General features: G+C 38.1%; 1 pseudogene; it reads left to right on the forward strand.

The window, feature by feature from the left end:
- The first annotated feature begins 14,071 nt into the window (after window positions 1-14,071).
- On the forward strand, window positions 14,072-14,779 carry LOC110203143 (uncharacterized; annotated as a pseudogene).
- Window positions 14,780-18,495: the final 3,716 nt, after the last annotated feature.

Raw genomic sequence — 18,495 nt, forward strand, 5'->3', positions numbered from 1 at the left:
CTTAAAATTAGGAAGGTTTGTGCACAGCAGAGATAGAAATAAAGGTGACATTTCTTCACAGCCTTGATGGAGAGATACAGAAGTTGTTGGTAGGCTGTAACGTGTACCTCCTTCCTTTACTACTAACTCTCCCTCCACCCAGAGGCTTACCATTTTTCTTCTTCCTCACTCAAAAGTTACCAGGAAAGAGGAGAGATTTGGAGATTCAGGAAGATCTTCACATAGAAGGTGGCACTTGAGCTGAGTTTTGAATGAAACTAGGGACTCTAAGAGATGGAAGTTGAAGCATCCCAGGCATGAAGTACTGCTGTTTTAAAGGCAAAAAGATAAGAGGAGTGTCATATATAAGGAACATTAAAGTATCAAGTTTGACTATAGTGCAATGTGCACCAAGAGGAGTAATATCTAATAAGGATAGAGAGATAGGTTGGTGTCAGGTTTTAAAAGACTCTAAATAACATATAGATTCATTTGCATTTGATTCTACAGGAAGATGGGGGAGTCTCTGCAGTTTGGGGAGTGAAATGGTCAGACCTATGCTTTAGGGAAATAATTTTATCAACTGTGTGGATGATATATTAGATCGGTCATGGGTTTGATGCAGGGAGATGATTAGAAAGGAACTGCAATAGTTTATGCAGGGGATACTAATTGCTGAGCATGAGTTCTTGGAAAAAGATTATAATAGAAGATCATAGGATAATAGATTGAGAAATGAAAGAAATCTTAATAGTCATGTGATAGATCCCTTCATTTAGAGCTGATGAAACTGAGCCCCAGAGAGATTTTGACTTGCCTGAGAACACAAAGATAGCTATTGGGAGAGCCAGGATTTGAAAACAGATCCTCTGACACCAAAATCCATAGTTCTTTGCATTGCACCACGTCACATTGTTGCTTATATTTCAACTGGGAAACACTCATTAGAGGATAATATGGGGATATCTGCAGGGCTAGGTCTTGGGGTCATACAGACTCACTCTTCACCCATAAGAGTGATCAGCCTTCAACATGCTACTCAATTTATTATATTCATTCTGCTCATCTTCAGTTCTAGAGCATTCAGGGGTATGTTCAGATATTTCGTCATTAATTACTAAAATTATAAAATCTTTCTCATTAATCAGTTAGCTCAAAGACCTCTCCCTAGTTTATTAAATATCAAATAAATTAGAAAAAATAACTTTTTTCTCTATAGTAACTGCCTTTCTACCTCTCTCTTTTTCTCACTCTCTCTCTTCCCTCCTCCTCCTTCCCTCTCCTTTCCCTCTTTTTTCTCTCCATATATGTGTAGACATATCTACATACATGTGTATGTGAAAACATGAATAATTTAGATTTATATCTACATGTATGTGTGTATATGCTTACACACACACACATATGGAGATATATACTAAACTACTAGGCTTAAATTAAACATCAAAACTACTAACTTCATATTGTATTAATAATCTAGCAAATAATAGCCAAAGACACCTAATAATTTACAATAGTTTAGCTGTGGGAAAGATCACCTCTAACCATCACTACCATTGTAGATGACTTCTCAAATCTGAGCACACAGTCTTCCCATTCAGTTCACTCAAAATGCCAAGTACAGTCTCTTTTCAAGAAGCCTTTTCATCTTCTTTCCAAGGTAAAGCTTAAAATGTTCCTTTCTCATCTCATCTTCTTTCTTCTCTGTCTTTTCCCTTTCCTACTAGACCATTACTCATAACAGTCTTTCTTTAGATTCTCACCTTACCGAATAACCACTTAAGTGTCAGCAGTCAAGATTCAATTTGGCTCTTAAAGGTACAGTAACAATAACTTCTCTGAAAGAGACTATTGTAGATGATGTCATATGCAGTTAAATTGCAAAATGGATTATCCTCTTTAACTGGCTATCCCACTACTAGGATTATATCCTAAAGATACTATTGAAAGGTTATTTGGTTGAATCTGCCCATTTTATATATGAGGAAACTAAAGGGCAGAGAGGTGGAATCACTTACTGAGCTATCATTAAACTAGTTCATGATAGAGTCAGGGTTTGAACCCATGAACTCTGACTCCAGTTTCAGTGATCATTCTACTGTACTATGCTATCTTCATTATTACATTTAGGGAGAATGAATTTTATAAAACACAAATTACCCTTAAAATTACAGGCACTTAATTTTTAATGTACTAATTTTAATTGTTACATGAAGGCTACTGAGCTCTGTAAACTCAGAGAACTTCAGATGACACCCCCAGAGTCCCTGAAACATCTTTCTTATTTATAAAAATCTTCCTTTTGGCTGAAGCCCAGATCTAGATTCACCAGATTGCTTGCTCTTCTCTCTTTCTCCAATCCATGCTGTTATTTAGCTATTTGTTCTAAATCCAATTTGTAATTGAATCTTTTGTCCAATACTTTACTAGATAGATGAGCTCAGGAATCATTCATCTCCTTAATAAGAACAACCAAGTTTGTTTTTGTCAAGTCAACAGTCAAGTCATGCCTTCTCTAGGGTCTAATGTTCACATCCTGTCAGGGGGTCCTGGTGATGAATTCTCTGAGGGTGATAGTAGTAGGGAGAGAAGGAGCCTGGAAACTTGAGGACTAAGCTTTTAAGGTGTTGAGATTCCCTACTGATTTGGATATGTCTCTACCAAAAGACTCCAGCAGAGTCTCTGTTCAAGGACAAACCCTTTGAATGCTTGGTCTAAATGGAGTTAACCAGGTAGAGGAGGCTATTGCCTGAGTAGGGGGGCCTGAGCAACTCCAATTTAAATAGCAGAGATTCTGTGCTAGCTATCAGAACCATTACTATTGCTGATCTCTCCTGAGCACACACCCCAGAGAGATCTCCTGCTTAAGGTTTTCATCACTGGTGCTTGATACAGTCTCAATGCTGCTTTATGGATTTCCAGACACTCTGTGAGCCCTTAGACTGTGTTTCTGTACTCTGCTTTTTTTTCGTTTGTTTGTTTTTTAGGCAATTGGCATCAAGTGACTTGCCCAGGGTCACACAGCTAGTAAGTGTCCACCTGGTTGCCCCTGTGTTTCTGTCCTCTGGCTCTGTAATCTGATTTATAATGTTTGACATTCTGCCCATTTAAGCTACCAGTTCATTGTGCTTGACACTTTATGCTCCATGTTATTGTCTTGCTGAGAGTGAAGCAGTGGAAAGGACACAATCTATGGAGTCAGAGGTTATGGGCTCAACTCCTGTTGCTGCCACCTACTCCCCATGTGACTTTGGCCAAGTCCTTAACCTTCCTAAGTCTCATTTTATCCATCTCTAATATCTCTTCCAGCTCTACATCTAAGACACTGTGATTTTCATCCATTATATAAATTTGAGTTATTGTTAATCCTAGATATAACAGGTTTTCTTTCTGGTGTGATTTAATTCTTTCTAATGATACTAGACAAATGTGAAGCTGTTGCTCCCATCCTCCCACTCCTCCACTAAAATACCTGCAGTGACAAATGGGAACAGATGGGGTCTTGTCCTGGTGATGTTATTTGAAGACCAAGAACCAGTACTGGAGAAAGACTAAAAGAAGATGGCAGTGGGAATTGAATCTGATCAAAGACTAGGCAGAGATGAAACTGGGGAAAGCCTCACTCAGAGGGTCTTAGTTTGAGAATTGGAAGAGAGCTTAAAGGACATCTAGTCTAAACCCTTTACTATACAGGTAAAGAAACTTAGGCCAAGAAGATTTAAATTACTTGCCAAAGTCACCTAGAGTAAGCAAGAGAGACAGGAATTAAACACAGGTCCTCTGAAGGTGTCAGTGCTCTTACAATTGTTTTATGAAGCCTTTTACAGGAATTGGGCTGTCTCTGAATCCTATATTGCTTTCCTCATAGTCATTATAGGAAATGGTGTACTGGTGAAATTTTAACCAACCAATAAACATTTATTAAGCACTTACTATATGTCAGGTCAGAAAGATGTTCAGTCATTTTCCAGTTGTGTCTGACTTTTTATAACCCTACTTGAGGTTGTCTTGGCAAAGAAATTGGAGTGGTTTGCTATTTCCTTCTCTAGCTCATTTTATAGATGAGAAAACTGAGACAAACAGGGTTAAGTGATTTGCCCACAGTCACACAGGTAGCAAATGACTGAGGTCAGATTTGAACTCAGAAAGATGAATCTTCCTGATCCCAGGCTCAGTATTATGTCACCTAGATGCCCCAGATCAGAAAGACCAGAGTTCAAATCTGACCTCAGCCACTTGCTAGCTGTGTAATGCTGGGCAAGTAACTTAATTGCTACCTGCATAAAACTGGAGAAGGAAATGGCAAAACACTACAATTCCTTTGCCAAGAAAACCCCACGAATAGGTGGTGCATGGGGTGGCAAAGAGTTGGACAAGACTGCACAACTAAACAACAACACTGTGTCAGGTACTATGTTAAGCACTGAGGATACAAAAAGAAGTAAAGGATAGTCCCTACTGTCAAGAAGCTCTCAGCCAGTTCTCCAAAAAAAAAAAATACACTTAACACATTTTAAAGTTCAATCTGAATTATTAATATCTTCTCCACCACTTTCTTAAATCTAGACAATCAATGAACAAAATAATCAAAGACTGAATTGTAGTATTTGGGGGAGGGGGATACTCACACTGACATTTCAACAACAAACTTTCTCTGAAGCCAGTCTGAGCTGAGTCTAGTACACCCCTGATTATAGGAACATTTCATAGAGCTGTAGTTCAAAGATGTCTGACCCCAAATCCAATACTCTTTCATGCTATACCAGCTATATTTTTCTCATGTAAAGCAGAGTTGAGCTCAATAAGCCCTGAGGTTCCTTCTTATTCTAATGTCTTAGAATCTAGTCCATGTACTTCATTCTTAATTCCTTTTATTATAAGCCAAGTATTCAAGTCCGCATTGTATATAAAGCAAACTTTGTGTTCAGTCCTATTCCTGTCTCTGTATAGGAGGCAAAGAAGTTTTAAAAAAATCCCTACAACTTGTCATTGAGGGTTTCCAAGTTAGTTAGGCTTTCAAGTTAGAGAGCCATATTGAATATTATTGTTGTTTTTCAGTTATTTCACTCTTTACCAACACTTTGTGATGCCATTTGGGGCTTTCTTTTATCTTTTTTTATTTTTATTTTTTTAATATAAATTTGTTTATTTTTAGTTTTCAACATTCACTTCCACAAATTTTTGAGTTCCAAATTTCTCACCCCCCACCCCAAGATGGCATGCATTCTGAATACCCCTTCCCCTAGTCTGTCCTCTCTTCTATCTCTCTGCCCCTTCTCTTATCCCCTTCCCCTTCTATTTTCCTGTAGAGCAGGATAGAGTTCCGAACCGCATTTCCTGTATTTCTTATTTCCCAGTAGCATGTGAAAACATGTGTTTTTAAAAGTTTGAGTTCAAAATTTTCACCCTTCCTCCCTCCCCACCCACCCTCATTGAAAAGGCAAGCAACTCAATATAGGTTGCACATGTGCAGTTATACAAAACACTTTTAGAGTAGACATGTTGTGAAAAACTAACTCTATTTCCCTTAATCCTATCCTGCCCCCCCCATTAATTCTATTCCTTCTTTTGACCCTGTCCCTCCTCAGAAGTATTTGCTTCTGATTACCCTCTTTCCCAATCTGCCCTCCTCTCTATCATCCCCCTGCTCTCTTGTCCCCTTCTCCCCCTATTTTCCTGTAGGGTAAGACAGATTTCCATACCCAATTGAATGTGTATGTTATTCTCTCCTTAAGCCAAATCCTATGAGAATAAGATTCCTCATTCCCTCTCACCTTCCCCTGTTTCCCCTCCACTGTGAGAGACTTTTCTTCTGTTTTTTTTTGTGAGATAATTTACCCCATTCTACCTCTCCCTTTCTTCTCTGAGTATCATCCTCTCTCATCCCTTAATTTTATTCTCCAGATATGACCCCTTAATCTTCAACTCACCCTGTGCCCTCTATCTATCTATCTATATATACATACATATAATTTTTTTCCTTCAACTACCCTAATAATGACAAAGCTCTCATGAGCTACAAATATCATCTTTCCATGCAGGAATGTAAACAGTTCAATCTTAATAAGTCTCTTATGATTTCTCTTTCCTGTTTACCTCTTCATGTTCCACTTGAGTCCTGTATTTGAAAGTCAAATTTTCTATTTAGCTCTGGTCTTTTCATCAGGAATGCTTGAAAGTCCTCTATTTCACTGAATGACCATTTTTTCCCCTGAAGGATTATACTCAGTTTTGCTGGGTAGGTGATTCTTGGTTGTAATCCTATCTCCTTTGCCCTCCAGAATATTATATTCCATGCCCTGTGGTCCTTTAATGTAGAAGCTGCTAAATCTTGTGTTATCCTGATTGTGTTTCCACAGTACTTGAATTGTTTCCTTCTGGCAGCTTGTAATATTTTCTCCTTGACCTGGGAACTCTGGAATTTGGCTACAATATTCCTAGGAGTTTTCCTTTGGGGATCTCTTTCAGGAGGAGATCTGTGGATTCTTTCAATTTCTATTTTGCCCTCTGGTTCTAATATATCAGGGCAGTTTTCCTTGATAATTTCTTGAAAGATGATGTCTAGGCTCTTTTTTTGATCATGGCTTTCAGATAGTCCAATAATTTTTAAATTCTCTCTCCTGGATCTATTTTCCAGGTCAGTTGTTTTTCCAATGAGATATTTCACATTGTTTTCTAATTTTTTTCTTTTGGATTTGTTTTACAGTGTCTTGATTTCTCATAAAGTCACTAGCTTCCAATTGCTCTATTCTAATTTTTAAGGAAGTATTTTCTTCAGTAATCTTTTGGACTTCCTTTTCCATTTGGCCAATTTTTCTTTTTAGGGCATTTTTCTCCTCATTGGCTTTTTGGACCTCTTTTGCCATTTGGGTTAGGCTATTTTTTTAAGGTGTTATTTTCTTCAGTATTTTTTTGGGTCTCCTTTAGCAAGCTGTTGACTTGTTTTTCATGATTTTCTTGCATCACTCTCATTTCTCTTCCCAGTTTTTCCTCTACTTCCCTTACTTGCTTCTCAAAATCCCTTTTGAGCTCTTCCAAGGCCTGGGACTGATTCATATTTTTCTTGGAGGCTTTGGATGTAGGAGCTTTGACTTTGTTGTCTTCTTCTGGTTGTATATTTTGATCTTCTTTTTCACCAAAGTAAGATAATATAGTCTGACTCTTTTTGCCTGCTTGCTCATGATCCCAGCCAATTACTTGAGTTTTAAACTCTTTGTTAAGGTAAGAGTCTGCTTCCAATGTGGAGAGTGTACTGTCCCAAGCTTCAGGGGTTTGTATAGCTGTTTTCAGAGATACTTGTAGGGACCTGTAAATTTTCAGTTCTTCCAAGGTGGTATGATAAGGGGCGAGGTGTTTACTCCTTTCCTGGCCTGTAACCACAAGTACTCCTTTCTGTCCTGTAACTGTGAGGAGGGGTTCCTCTCCACAGCCACTACAAGCTCCACCATGCCAGCGCTCCTCCTCACCCCAGCACCGCCGCCCAGAACTGTGACCCAGATCCACACGGGCAAAGCAAGAGATTCCTGCCTCAGCACTGGCAAAGAGATCCCTGCAATCCCTCTCTGATCAGCCACTGAATTCCCGCTCGGTCTGTGGGCCAGAAGCTCAGGAAGCATGCCCCCCCCAGGGCCAGCTCTTGGGGAATGGAGCTGAAACCCGCCTTCCTCTCTGACCACCACAGAAACAGACTTTTCCCACTGACCTTCTAAGTTGTCTTTGGCATTTGTGGATTGAGGAGTCTGGAAACCTCCACAGCTGCCCCTGATTCAGTCCTCTGAGGCCTGCTCCAGGTTTGCTGTGGCCTGTGCGCCCATGCTGTGCTGTGCTCCCAGCCCAGCTCAATATACCTTTCTGATCAATCATCCAGGTTGTCTTGGGCTGGAAATTTGTTTCACTCTGTCTTTTCATGGGTTCTGCTGCTTCAGAATTTGTTTAGAGCCATTTTTTATGAGTATTTGGAGGGGTTTGGAGGAGAGCTCAAGCAAGTCACTGCTTTCACTTCGCCATCTTGGCTCCACCCCTCCATTTGAGGCTTTCTTGACAAAAATACTGGGGTGATTTGCTATTTCCTTCTCCAGCTCATTATGAGGAACTTGAGATAAACAGGATTAAGTTATTCTCCCAGGTCACACAGCTAGTAAATATCTGAGGCTGGATTGGAACTCAGATCTTCATGAGTCTAAGCCTGATACTCTAACTACTGTACCACCTACCTGTCCAAATTGAACATATGAAACAAGATGAGAAAACTTTGCGTAACACCAGGTCAGGGGCTATTTTCTTAACTCACATTTTCATTGATAAGTCGGGTTCCCAGAGAGAAGTTCAAGGCTTTAGGGGTAATCCTGAGATTCTGGGTTTCTAGTGCTGCTCCATTACAAGCTCCTAATAGTGTGATTTCCATGAGTTCATATATAATTAGCTTTAAACAAAGGCATTTATTAGATGATATAATAAGAACATAATTATACCCCCTTTATCAAATCCCACAAAGAAAAATAGGAACCATAGGGAAAGCGGCAAATGATATTGATGCATATGTATAGAGCAAATACTTGTGACAATAGGGTACTCAGAACTCCTGGTTACTTGGAAGTCCTTTTCTCCATTTGTGGAGTTCTCATGAATTTCTCCTTAAAGGTCGTGCTTTTAAATATCTAAGCATTCTTTGACTACATTATTTAGAGTTGTGGTGCAACTTCAACCTGATAACCACAAAACAGAATATAATCCTATGCCTACAGGAACTCTAGAAAAGTGAATAGGAGATTGGCTTTGAAACCAGATAGCCCGGCCTTTTACACACTGGTCATTGATGGATGAGTCACTTAACTACTGTATTCCAAGCAACTCTCATACACCTTTAGTAACAGATGATTTCAGTATGACCAATCTGCAGGAGTAAAGGGAGTACCCACACTAAAGAACTCCTTAAGATCATAATTTATAAACAAAATCAAGCGCTAGGTTATTATTAAAGCATACATTTCTGCTGTACTGTCTAGCTGTAGAGTGTTACACAGACATAATCTCGATTTGATGCTCCAATTGCAATGATTCATTTTCTCTCACAAGTGCCAGGTTTTCTATCTGCCATACTGTCATGGACACTTACTGCAGAGTACTCATTAGCTAATGTGCCCTGGTTGCCCAGTCTACTGCTTTTCAGCTATGTTTGGCTAATTATTCTGCATCAAACACCCAAATCCAAGCTTCATGGTTAATTGGTGGGTTAACAAGCCCACTGCAATCACTAATTAATTTCTCTTTCAACACTGATATTATAGGAGACCATGTCCATGTGTTTCCATTGGAGTTATCAGGGATCCTGATCTCAGAACTTGAATCTTAACCTTATCCTGCTCAGGGAGAGAACTATAACTCATTTCTCCATGTAGGCTTTAGGGCTATTTTAGTTCAATCATCAGGGTTCAGGGAAAAATTCTATTGTCTTCCTTTTGTTGATGTCCTTCAGAATATAAGCACAACTCAAAATGCGTCCGCCAATAATAGCACATTTCCAGTGGTGATAAACATTTCAACAGAATATTAAGTTCTTTGATAGCAGTCTTATTTTTCCTTTTGTCTTTGCATCCTTGGCATTTGGAATAGTGCCTGGAATGCAGTATTTAAAAATATTTGTTGATTGACTGAATAAATGCTTGACAGTTACTGCTGTGTGATCTAGCAGAAGTCACTTAACATCTGTCTGCCTCAGTTCCCTCATTTATAAAATGAGTAAAAACAGTGCTATTTCTCAGGGTTGTTGTGAGGACAAAATAGGAGCACATTTGTAAAACACTTTGTAAATGTTAAGAAGCTATACAAATTTTATCTATTATGCAACCCTTTATACTAATTCAAAGTACTGTTACTTACATTATTTCATTTATTCTTTGTAATATCTTTGTGAAGAAGGTAGACTGGGAATGTTATCCTAGATGACAGATAAGAGATTTCTTGTCTATAAAATGAGCAGAGCTAGGTTAATTGGTCTCTTCTATTGTAAAATTCTATGAATAAGAAAATATAAAGGTTTTTTGATAAACTCAAGTCAGAATCACCCAGTTCATTATAGCAGAGGTAGTTCTAGGACAAATAAAGACAGTGTGGCACAGTGGAAACATTAGTGGGATAGCTGAACAAATTTGAGAATATAAGTGTAATGGAATATTATACCATAAGAAACAAAGAACAGTATGGGATCATAGAAACTTATGAAGACTTATATTGAATGCATTGTGAAATAAACAGGAGCAGCAAAGCAATGCACAAGATTACCAATCACAATGATGTGAAACAGGAACATATTGCTTTAGAAAATCACGAACTAAGATGATTACTTTGTACTGCACTTCTACTGCTTTACCATCTCCATTGCCTGGGGGCTGAAAGTTTGACACCTCTGATAAGGAAGAGAAATTTTGAAAGATTTTAGCTCTAATCAAAGGAGTGACCAATTAGGAATTTAAAAGCAACGTACCTCCCAGCTCTTGGCAGAGAGGTGATGGAGTAGATGGAGAGAAGGACAGGTTTCTTTTAAAGCAAGGTTGATAATTGGTTTGCACTATTATACATATTTCTTTTTTTCTTTTTGTTTTTTCCTATTAAACATATTTTCACATTAGAAAATTAAAGAAAGGTTTATCTATTTTATTATTTTTTTCATAAAACCATCTCTTAGTTTTATTTATTAGTACAATAGTTTTCTTAATTTCTCTTTTGCTTTTCAATATTTATAATTTGGTGTTTAACTGAGGATTTGTAATTTGTTCTTTTTCTAGTTATTTTAATTGTATGCCCAATTCATTGATCTCCCCTTCTCTATTTATTCATGTAAGCATTTAGAGATATAAAACTTCCCCTAGGAATTGCTTTCACTGAATCCCATAAGTTTTGGTATGTTGTCTCATTATTGCCATTCTCTTGAATGAAGTTATTGATTATTTCTATGATGTGGATGCTGTACCATTTAGTGCATGTATGTTTAGTAATGATATTACTCCATTGTCTATCCTGCCTTTTAGCAGGATGTAGTTTCCTTCCTTATCTCTCTTGATAAGATCTATTTTTGCTTTTGGTTTGTCTGAGATCAGGATTGCTACATTTGCTTTTTTTTTTTTTTACTTCAGCTGAAGCATAATATATTCTACTCTAGCCTTTTACCTTTACCCTGGGTATGTCCCTCTGTTTCAAATGGGTTTCCTATAAACAGCATATTGTAGGATTATGTTTTTTAATCCATTCTGCTATTCACCACCATTTTATTGGAGAGTTCATCCCATTCACTTTCACAGTTATGATTACTGTGTCTTTCTCTCCATCCTATTTCTCCCATTTATGCTTTTCTTTCTCCTTTCTCTCTTTCCCTCTTCAATAGTGTTTTGCTTTTGACCACTGCCTCCACCAGTCCTGCCTCTCTTTTACTAGCCCCCACCCTTTTCTTCCCCTGTACTCTTAGTACTTCTTCCCTCCCTTCTATCCCCTGTCCCTTTTCTTTCCCCTTTTCTCTCCTACTGCCTATAGGGAAGGTTAGATTTCTATACCTAACTGATTGTGCTATTCCCTCCTTGAGACTAATCTGATGAGAGTAAGGTTCAAACAATGCTCATCTCCCTCCCTTCTTTCCCTTTACTGTAATAGGGTTTTGTGCCTTCTACTGTAACATAATTTATCCTCATCTGCCTCCTCCTTTCTTTTTCTCTCAGTACATTTTCTTAGATCAGATTACTCCACTTACTTAGATCCATTTAGCCTACTTGATTAGATTTTTTTCATCATCCCATCAAAGTCAACTTATACCCTCTATGTATACCCCTTTAAAATGGAGTAATAACAATACAGTTCTCAAGAGGTACAAGTGTCATCTTCCCTTGTAGGGTTGTAAACAGGTTGCCCTTATTAATAACATGTTGTTTTTTTTCTGTCCCATTTATCTTTTAATGTCTCTCTTGAGTCTTGTATTTGAAGATCAAAGTTTCTGTTTAGCATACATATTTCTTATAAGGAGAGGAACACTCCTACTTGGGGACAGGTATGTGAATTGATAGAAAGTGGTAGAGATGCAAAAAAAATGTTTATAGAGAAAGAACATAAGTTAACCATTTAAAAATTCATGGAAGATAAAAAATAATTAAGAAAAGATAGACAAACAGCAATTTTATTACTACGTGGTTACATTTATTTAGATTTTAAATGAAAATAAATTGTATCTAAGATCACTTTTGTATATAATCCTCTTTTTTGAATATTGGAATGTTTGCTGATTAAGTCCATAATATAAAAGAAAAAAAAATCTTAAGAGAAAGAATGATGTGTTTAAATTCAAGTGCAGCCATTTATTCACTGTGCTATCTTGGAATAAGTCAACTCATCTCACTGCGTTTCTATTTCCTCTCTCATCAAATGAGGGTTTTGGACTAGATCAAGCCTGTATAAACTGCTGGCAGGGCTTGATGCACATGGAAGGATTTCAGGTGGCTGGTGAAAAATGTGGAGGTAAGCATCCATTGTATGTAGAAGAAATCCTTTGGTGGGCCACAGGTACCAGACGATATGTAAGATACCTTCTGGCTCAGTGTCTATTAACCAAAGTTTCCTGATGCTTTCCATGTTTTCTATTTACCATACCACTGTTCCTCAGCCATGTGTGCTCACATTTTTCTTAATGTTCAACCTGTTAAGACCCTTGAGAAAATTCAAAACCAAGGAGAGGCTTTATAAAGTTTAAAGTTTTGAAAAACAAGTGGCTCATGATAGAATATAATTTTAAGTACTTTGGTAGAAAGAGAACAATCATTACTTTATTCTTTCACATCCAGCCTTGGACACTTAATAGCTGTGTGACTCTGGGCAAGTCACTTGACCTTTGTTTGTCTCAATTTCCTCACTTGTTAAGAGGGGATAATAATAGCATCTACATTCCAGGGTTATTCTGAGGGTTAAATGAGAAAGCACTTGAAAAGCTCTTAGCACAGTGCCTGGCATATAATAGGCACTTAAAAAAACCACCCTTTCTTCCTTCCCTCCTTCCTTCCTTCCCCCTTCTTTCCGTCTTTCCTTCCTTCCTTCCTTCCTTCCTTCCTTCCTCCCTTCCTTCCTTCCTTCCTTCCTTCCTTCCTTCCTTCCTTCCTTCCTCCCTTCCTTCCTTCCTTCCTTCCTTCCTTCCCTCCATTCCTTTCTTTAGCTATACCCAGATAAATGCAAATAATAAATGTAATGAAGTGGTAGAGAAGGAGAGAACATAGGTGATATCACACAATCTTTAATGTCACATCTATTGATAACCGCATATCAATTTCTGATGATAAATCATTCTGTAGTGCCAAGGAATTTGGTGAGAAGAACTTCCTTTTCCTTGTGTTGAGTGGCTATGACTCCTGAGGCATAAAGGGCTGTAGCATCTAAAGAAATAAATGCCAGATGGTATCATCATGAGGGTTGTATCTCTAGATCATGGCTGTGGGACTTGGCTGGAAGCAAGGTGCGTAGAATATGTATATGGGGGTGGGATTGGGCATACTATTTCTAGAGCACTTGGACTAATGTGCCCATTGTGGTATTGATGAGGGTTGATGGTGGCAGAATAGAAGGCCCCTTTTCCACAGGGATTGCTCTTCCCTCTTTGATGACTTCAAGGTTTGGCTGGAAGCAAAAACAATGGAATGGTGAGGCACTGATAATTCTTGGGTTCTTGGGCTCAAGGTCCCAGACGGCAGGGGAGGTGCTCATTGAGGTGCTAGAAAAGGTTTGACTACCATGACAAGTGCTGACTCCTGTGTCTCCCTCAGGGTGAGTTTCTACTACAGAATGGAAGGAAGGGGTGGGGAGGAAGAAGGAAGGGAGCAAAAAGGAAGAGAGGGGAGGGAAGATTTCTTTTTTTGTGGGGGGGGCAAATGTTTCTTCAGTAAGCTATTCTTCTTTGCCTTAAGATGATCAATTCCAATTCAATGAGTTAACATTTCCCAGGCTCTCTCTCTCTCTCTCTCTCTCTCTCTCTCTCTCTCTCTCTCTCTCTCTCTCTCTCTCTCTGTCTCATTCTTGGCCTCTTCTGGTCTGTGGAGTGCCTATTAACAGAGGATGTGGTATAAGGATGGCTAAATCTATGAATCATACCATCCACAACCAATCACAAAAATGGCACATAAATGACATTAAGAGGCCTAGATCACAGAGATATGAGTCTCTGAAAGGGGCTGACCCCAAATTGCTGAGAAACTTGCACTTTGTCAGGAAACACAACAAAAAGGGTCTGAAAAAGATACAGGCCAATAATGCCAAAGCCTTCAAGGCCTGAACAGAGGCCACCAATGCTCTGAGGACCAAAGCCTCCAAAGCCAAGCTCCTCAGGCCCAAGATCTCCAAGGCCAATGCCTAGCATGCTAGCCACAAGATGGCCACCAAGTGTCCAGGCCCTAGGGTCAACAGCAAACATCCAGGTGCCAGGATCACAAAGTCTGACTCTAAGGTTTCCAGAACCACTGACCCCAAGGCTGCGAAGCCCATTGACATCAAGGTCACCAAGTCTGACACCAAGGTCACTAAGTGTGATCCCAAGGTTACCAAATCTGGCCCCAAGGTCACCAAATCTGATGCCAAAGTCTCCAAGGCCACCAAGCCTGACACCAAGGTCACCGAGTCTTATCCCAAAGCCACCAAGTCTGATTCTAAGTCCATGAAGCCTAGTGATTCCAAGGCTGCTAAGCCTACTGACCCCAAGCCTACCAATTCCACTGATCCTAAGGACACTAAACTCAAAGATGCTGGGACTAAAGCTGCTAGTCCCAATCCTTCAAAATAGGTGATTCCAGATAGAAAGACTTGTTTAAAACAGAAGCCACCATTGTTTTCTCAGCCAAGATATGATTATTCACTATTTTGTACAAATAAAAGAAATGGTGAGTCATAAAAAAACAAACAAACAAACAAAATTACCAGAATCCTTTCTGAAATCTTACATAGATGAGCAGATAGGGACAATATTATTATTATAATTTGTGCCTTAGAAGCAAGGTCATTGTTTTTCTAGCCTTTTCTTATGCAAATGACCTACTTAAGAATTAGGTCCTTTCTAATATGCTAAATGACTCTTTCCCAGTGGAAGGGCTTCCCCTTTATATTTTAATATCTCTTTCTTTTAGCCCTTCCTGATTTCAAGCTTATTGTGAATTCTCACCAGAGTGCCTTGTCTCATATATGATTAGTACTTATTTGTATAGCACTTTAAAGTTTGCAAATTATCTATTTTTCTACCTATCTATCTATCTATCTATCTATTGGCTTTCATTACTAATAGTAATTAAAAGGTGAGCTTCACAGAATAAAATAAGAAGAGCCAGGGAACATCACAAGCCATACTCAAAAGTTTATGTGATTTCACTGATTCTGTTATTACCTTAAATCATGCTGATATCAACTCACCCATCCCTATGTGTTAAATGGGATAAGCTGCTCATATCCACTATGTGCTTTTCTATGGTGCTGCAGGTGACACATATTTTTTTAATTCCTCAGAGGCTATAATGTTCCAGGACTCATAGACATACCTACAATAATTGCAGAATATTGGCCAGGGTATGTAGGAATTTGCTTGAGCTGTAAGGTGATGGCTAAATTTTCAGCATGAATATTTATACCTCCAAAAATTGTCAAACACCACAAATCAGATCTCATTTTATTATTTTGTTGATTGTCTAGACTTAAGAAAATTATGGAGGTAAAGTTAATAATTCAAATTAAACTTAAATGTGTGTCGTGTACATTTTTAATAGAGCTAGTTGTTAAATATTTACTAGCACATCCTTGAATACTTGGATTAAAAAGATCAGTTTCTAGGAAAATTGAAAATCATTGAAGAAAGTCTGATATTTCCTGAGGGAAATGCCAGCTTCAGTCATCTTCCTTTTCATTCTGGGGCCAACCCATTTTGTATTTGAATTCTTAATGCTGATTGTGTGTGTATGTACATATGTGTATACACACACACACACATATATGGATAAATATAAATATATATGTATATATATATACACATGCATATTATATGTATTTACATATACATACACTTACACACACATACACACATATACATATATATGCATCACTATATGTCATTATCTGGGCAATAGATATTCTTCATTCACATAATTTTTCTTTCAAAAATAGTTGGACCACAGTATTTTGAGGGCTATGAATCTCTTAAGAGACACTGCAATGATTTGAATCTTAGTGCAACCAGTAGGTTGTCATCCAAAAATGGGACAATCTAGCTGATCCCATCATCCACAGGCAATCTTTCTTGAACTTGAATTCTATGCTGGATGTCCTTTATTACTATGGTCAATGCCTTTGTTAAGTTAATGTCTCCCCTTTTTATGCCTGCTATTACCAAGGAAGGGGTCAGTGACCAAAGTTATCTATTTTGTTTTATCTTTCAAGCTACTTTGAATAATTTTAATATATGGATTAGAGATGTTTTGGTGGGAGAGAACATTTAAAACAGTGTTTTTTATTCTTCTGAATTTCATATTCTAGCTTTTCTTTTATGACTAACAAAGAATAAGACTAAGCACATTGAGAACTTGTATCTTCAACATTTTTCAATAAATTATGTGAGTAAAGATGCAGTCTAGCGTGGAATATTATCTAACTATCCTTCTGCATGGCAGAGTGGTTAAAGAAGAACTCTTCTAGGCAGGAAGTCCTGCGTTTAACTCTGACCTCTGGGATAAACTGACTGTGTGACTCTGGGCAATTCACAAGCTCTTAGTGCTTTAGACAGCTTTCCAAGATTGTAAAGAACATGACAACCTACATTGGAAAAGTGAGTTTCCTCATGTGGTAGTTTTCTATTTTAATGAAATCACAGATACAGTCTTTACCCCTTCAAAAACAGTTCAAATGTTATCTCTTCTATCAAGCCTTCTTATAGCCCTACATTGGAAAAGACCTATTTTGCATGGCTATTTAAATTCCTTTAAGCTTCTTGAAGACAGGTTCTCTATCATACACATTTCTGTATTTTTCTAAGGGAATGTGTATGTGTGTGTGTGTGTGTGTGTGTGTGTGTGAAAGAAAGACAGAGAGAGAGAGAGGAGGGGAGAGAGAGAGAGAGAGAGAGAGAGAGAGAGAGAGAGAGAGAGGAGAGAGAGAGAGAGAAATGAAATAATGAAAATTATGGATTAATTTCTCCCATCCAAATAAATTTCTGTATTTGGAAACAAATGCCTCTCCCAAAGTATGATGTTGTGACATCATCACTAGGGAAATAAAAAGAAACAGACAATGTAGAATACTTACACATTCAAATCAGATTTTTGAGGGGTATTTTTTTTATGAACATGACATGAATATTTGAATGAATGAATAAATAAGCATTTAAGTACCTATTATTTTCAGGTACTTTGAGAGATGCTAGGAATACAAATATAAAAATGAGACAATGCCTGTCCTCAAGGGACTTACATTCTAACAGAAAGATAACACATATAGGAGAGAATGAGGATAGAGAATGTAGTTTTGGTCTGGAGAGTTGCAAAGACTGCAAGTGGAATTATAAGGCAGTTATGTATCTCATTTTTCCCATCAGTGATGTAGTATAGATTTGCTTTGCCTACTTTTCCTAAATCAGGAGAAAGAAATGTGTATGAGGGGTATGGGGAAAGAAGAAGAAGACCTTAGAAAGGCTGGAGACCAAGGTGTGTGTAGGGAAGGGATACAGGTAGTGTCCATAAGACGCTGTAGACCAAGGTTGGGTAGGGGCGTGTGAGTGTGTGTGTGTGTGTGTGTGTGTGTGTGTGTGTGTTTGTGTTGGAGGAGTGCTTCCTATTTTCTTATCTCTGATATGTGCTGATCTGTTTTCCTCACTTAGCAGGGGCTTAAGAGCACCAGCTTTTGGTAGGGAAACAAGGGCTTATCCCTGACTTTGCTACCAGATCTGTGATTTGGGATCTTTGAGCATTTGAATGGGTTGAGCATACAGAAGAGGGAGAAAGGAAAGCAGGGGGCAATCAAAAGAAAAGAAAGAAAAGGAAAGGAAAGGAAAAGAAAAGAAAAGAAAAGAAAAGAAAAGAAAAGAAAAGAAAAGAAAAGAAAGAAGAAAAGAAAAGAAAAGAAAAGAAAAGAAAAGACAGGGAAGGGAAGAAGAGAAGAGAAGAGAAGAGAAGAGAAGAGAAGAGAAGAGAAGAGAAGAGAAGAGAAGAGAAGAGAAGAGAAGAGAGAAGAGAAAAGAAAGAAAGAAAGAAAGGAGAAAGAAAGAAAAGGAAAGAAGAAAGAAAAGAAAAGAAAGAAAAGAAAAGAAAAGAAAAGAAAAGAAAAGAAAAGAAAAGAAAAGAAAAGAAAAGAAAAGAAAAGAAAGGAAAACAACCCAAAACCGGATTTTCCCCTGGGCTTACCCTGGAGTTGTTTGCATAGAGATAAAGGACTTGCTCTTCTTGACTTTGGCTAGATTCTGAAGGAATCTCCCATATGAAGGGTCAGAAACTCAAACAAATCAAAGGTGCCAAAGTTTGTTCACAG

The sequence above is a fragment of the Phascolarctos cinereus genome, unplaced genomic scaffold (genome assembly GCF_003287225.1).
Source record: "Phascolarctos cinereus isolate Bilbo 61053 unplaced genomic scaffold, phaCin_HiC Scaffold_5;HRSCAF=322, whole genome shotgun sequence".
Classification (NCBI taxonomy): domain Eukaryota; kingdom Metazoa; phylum Chordata; class Mammalia; order Diprotodontia; family Phascolarctidae; genus Phascolarctos; species Phascolarctos cinereus.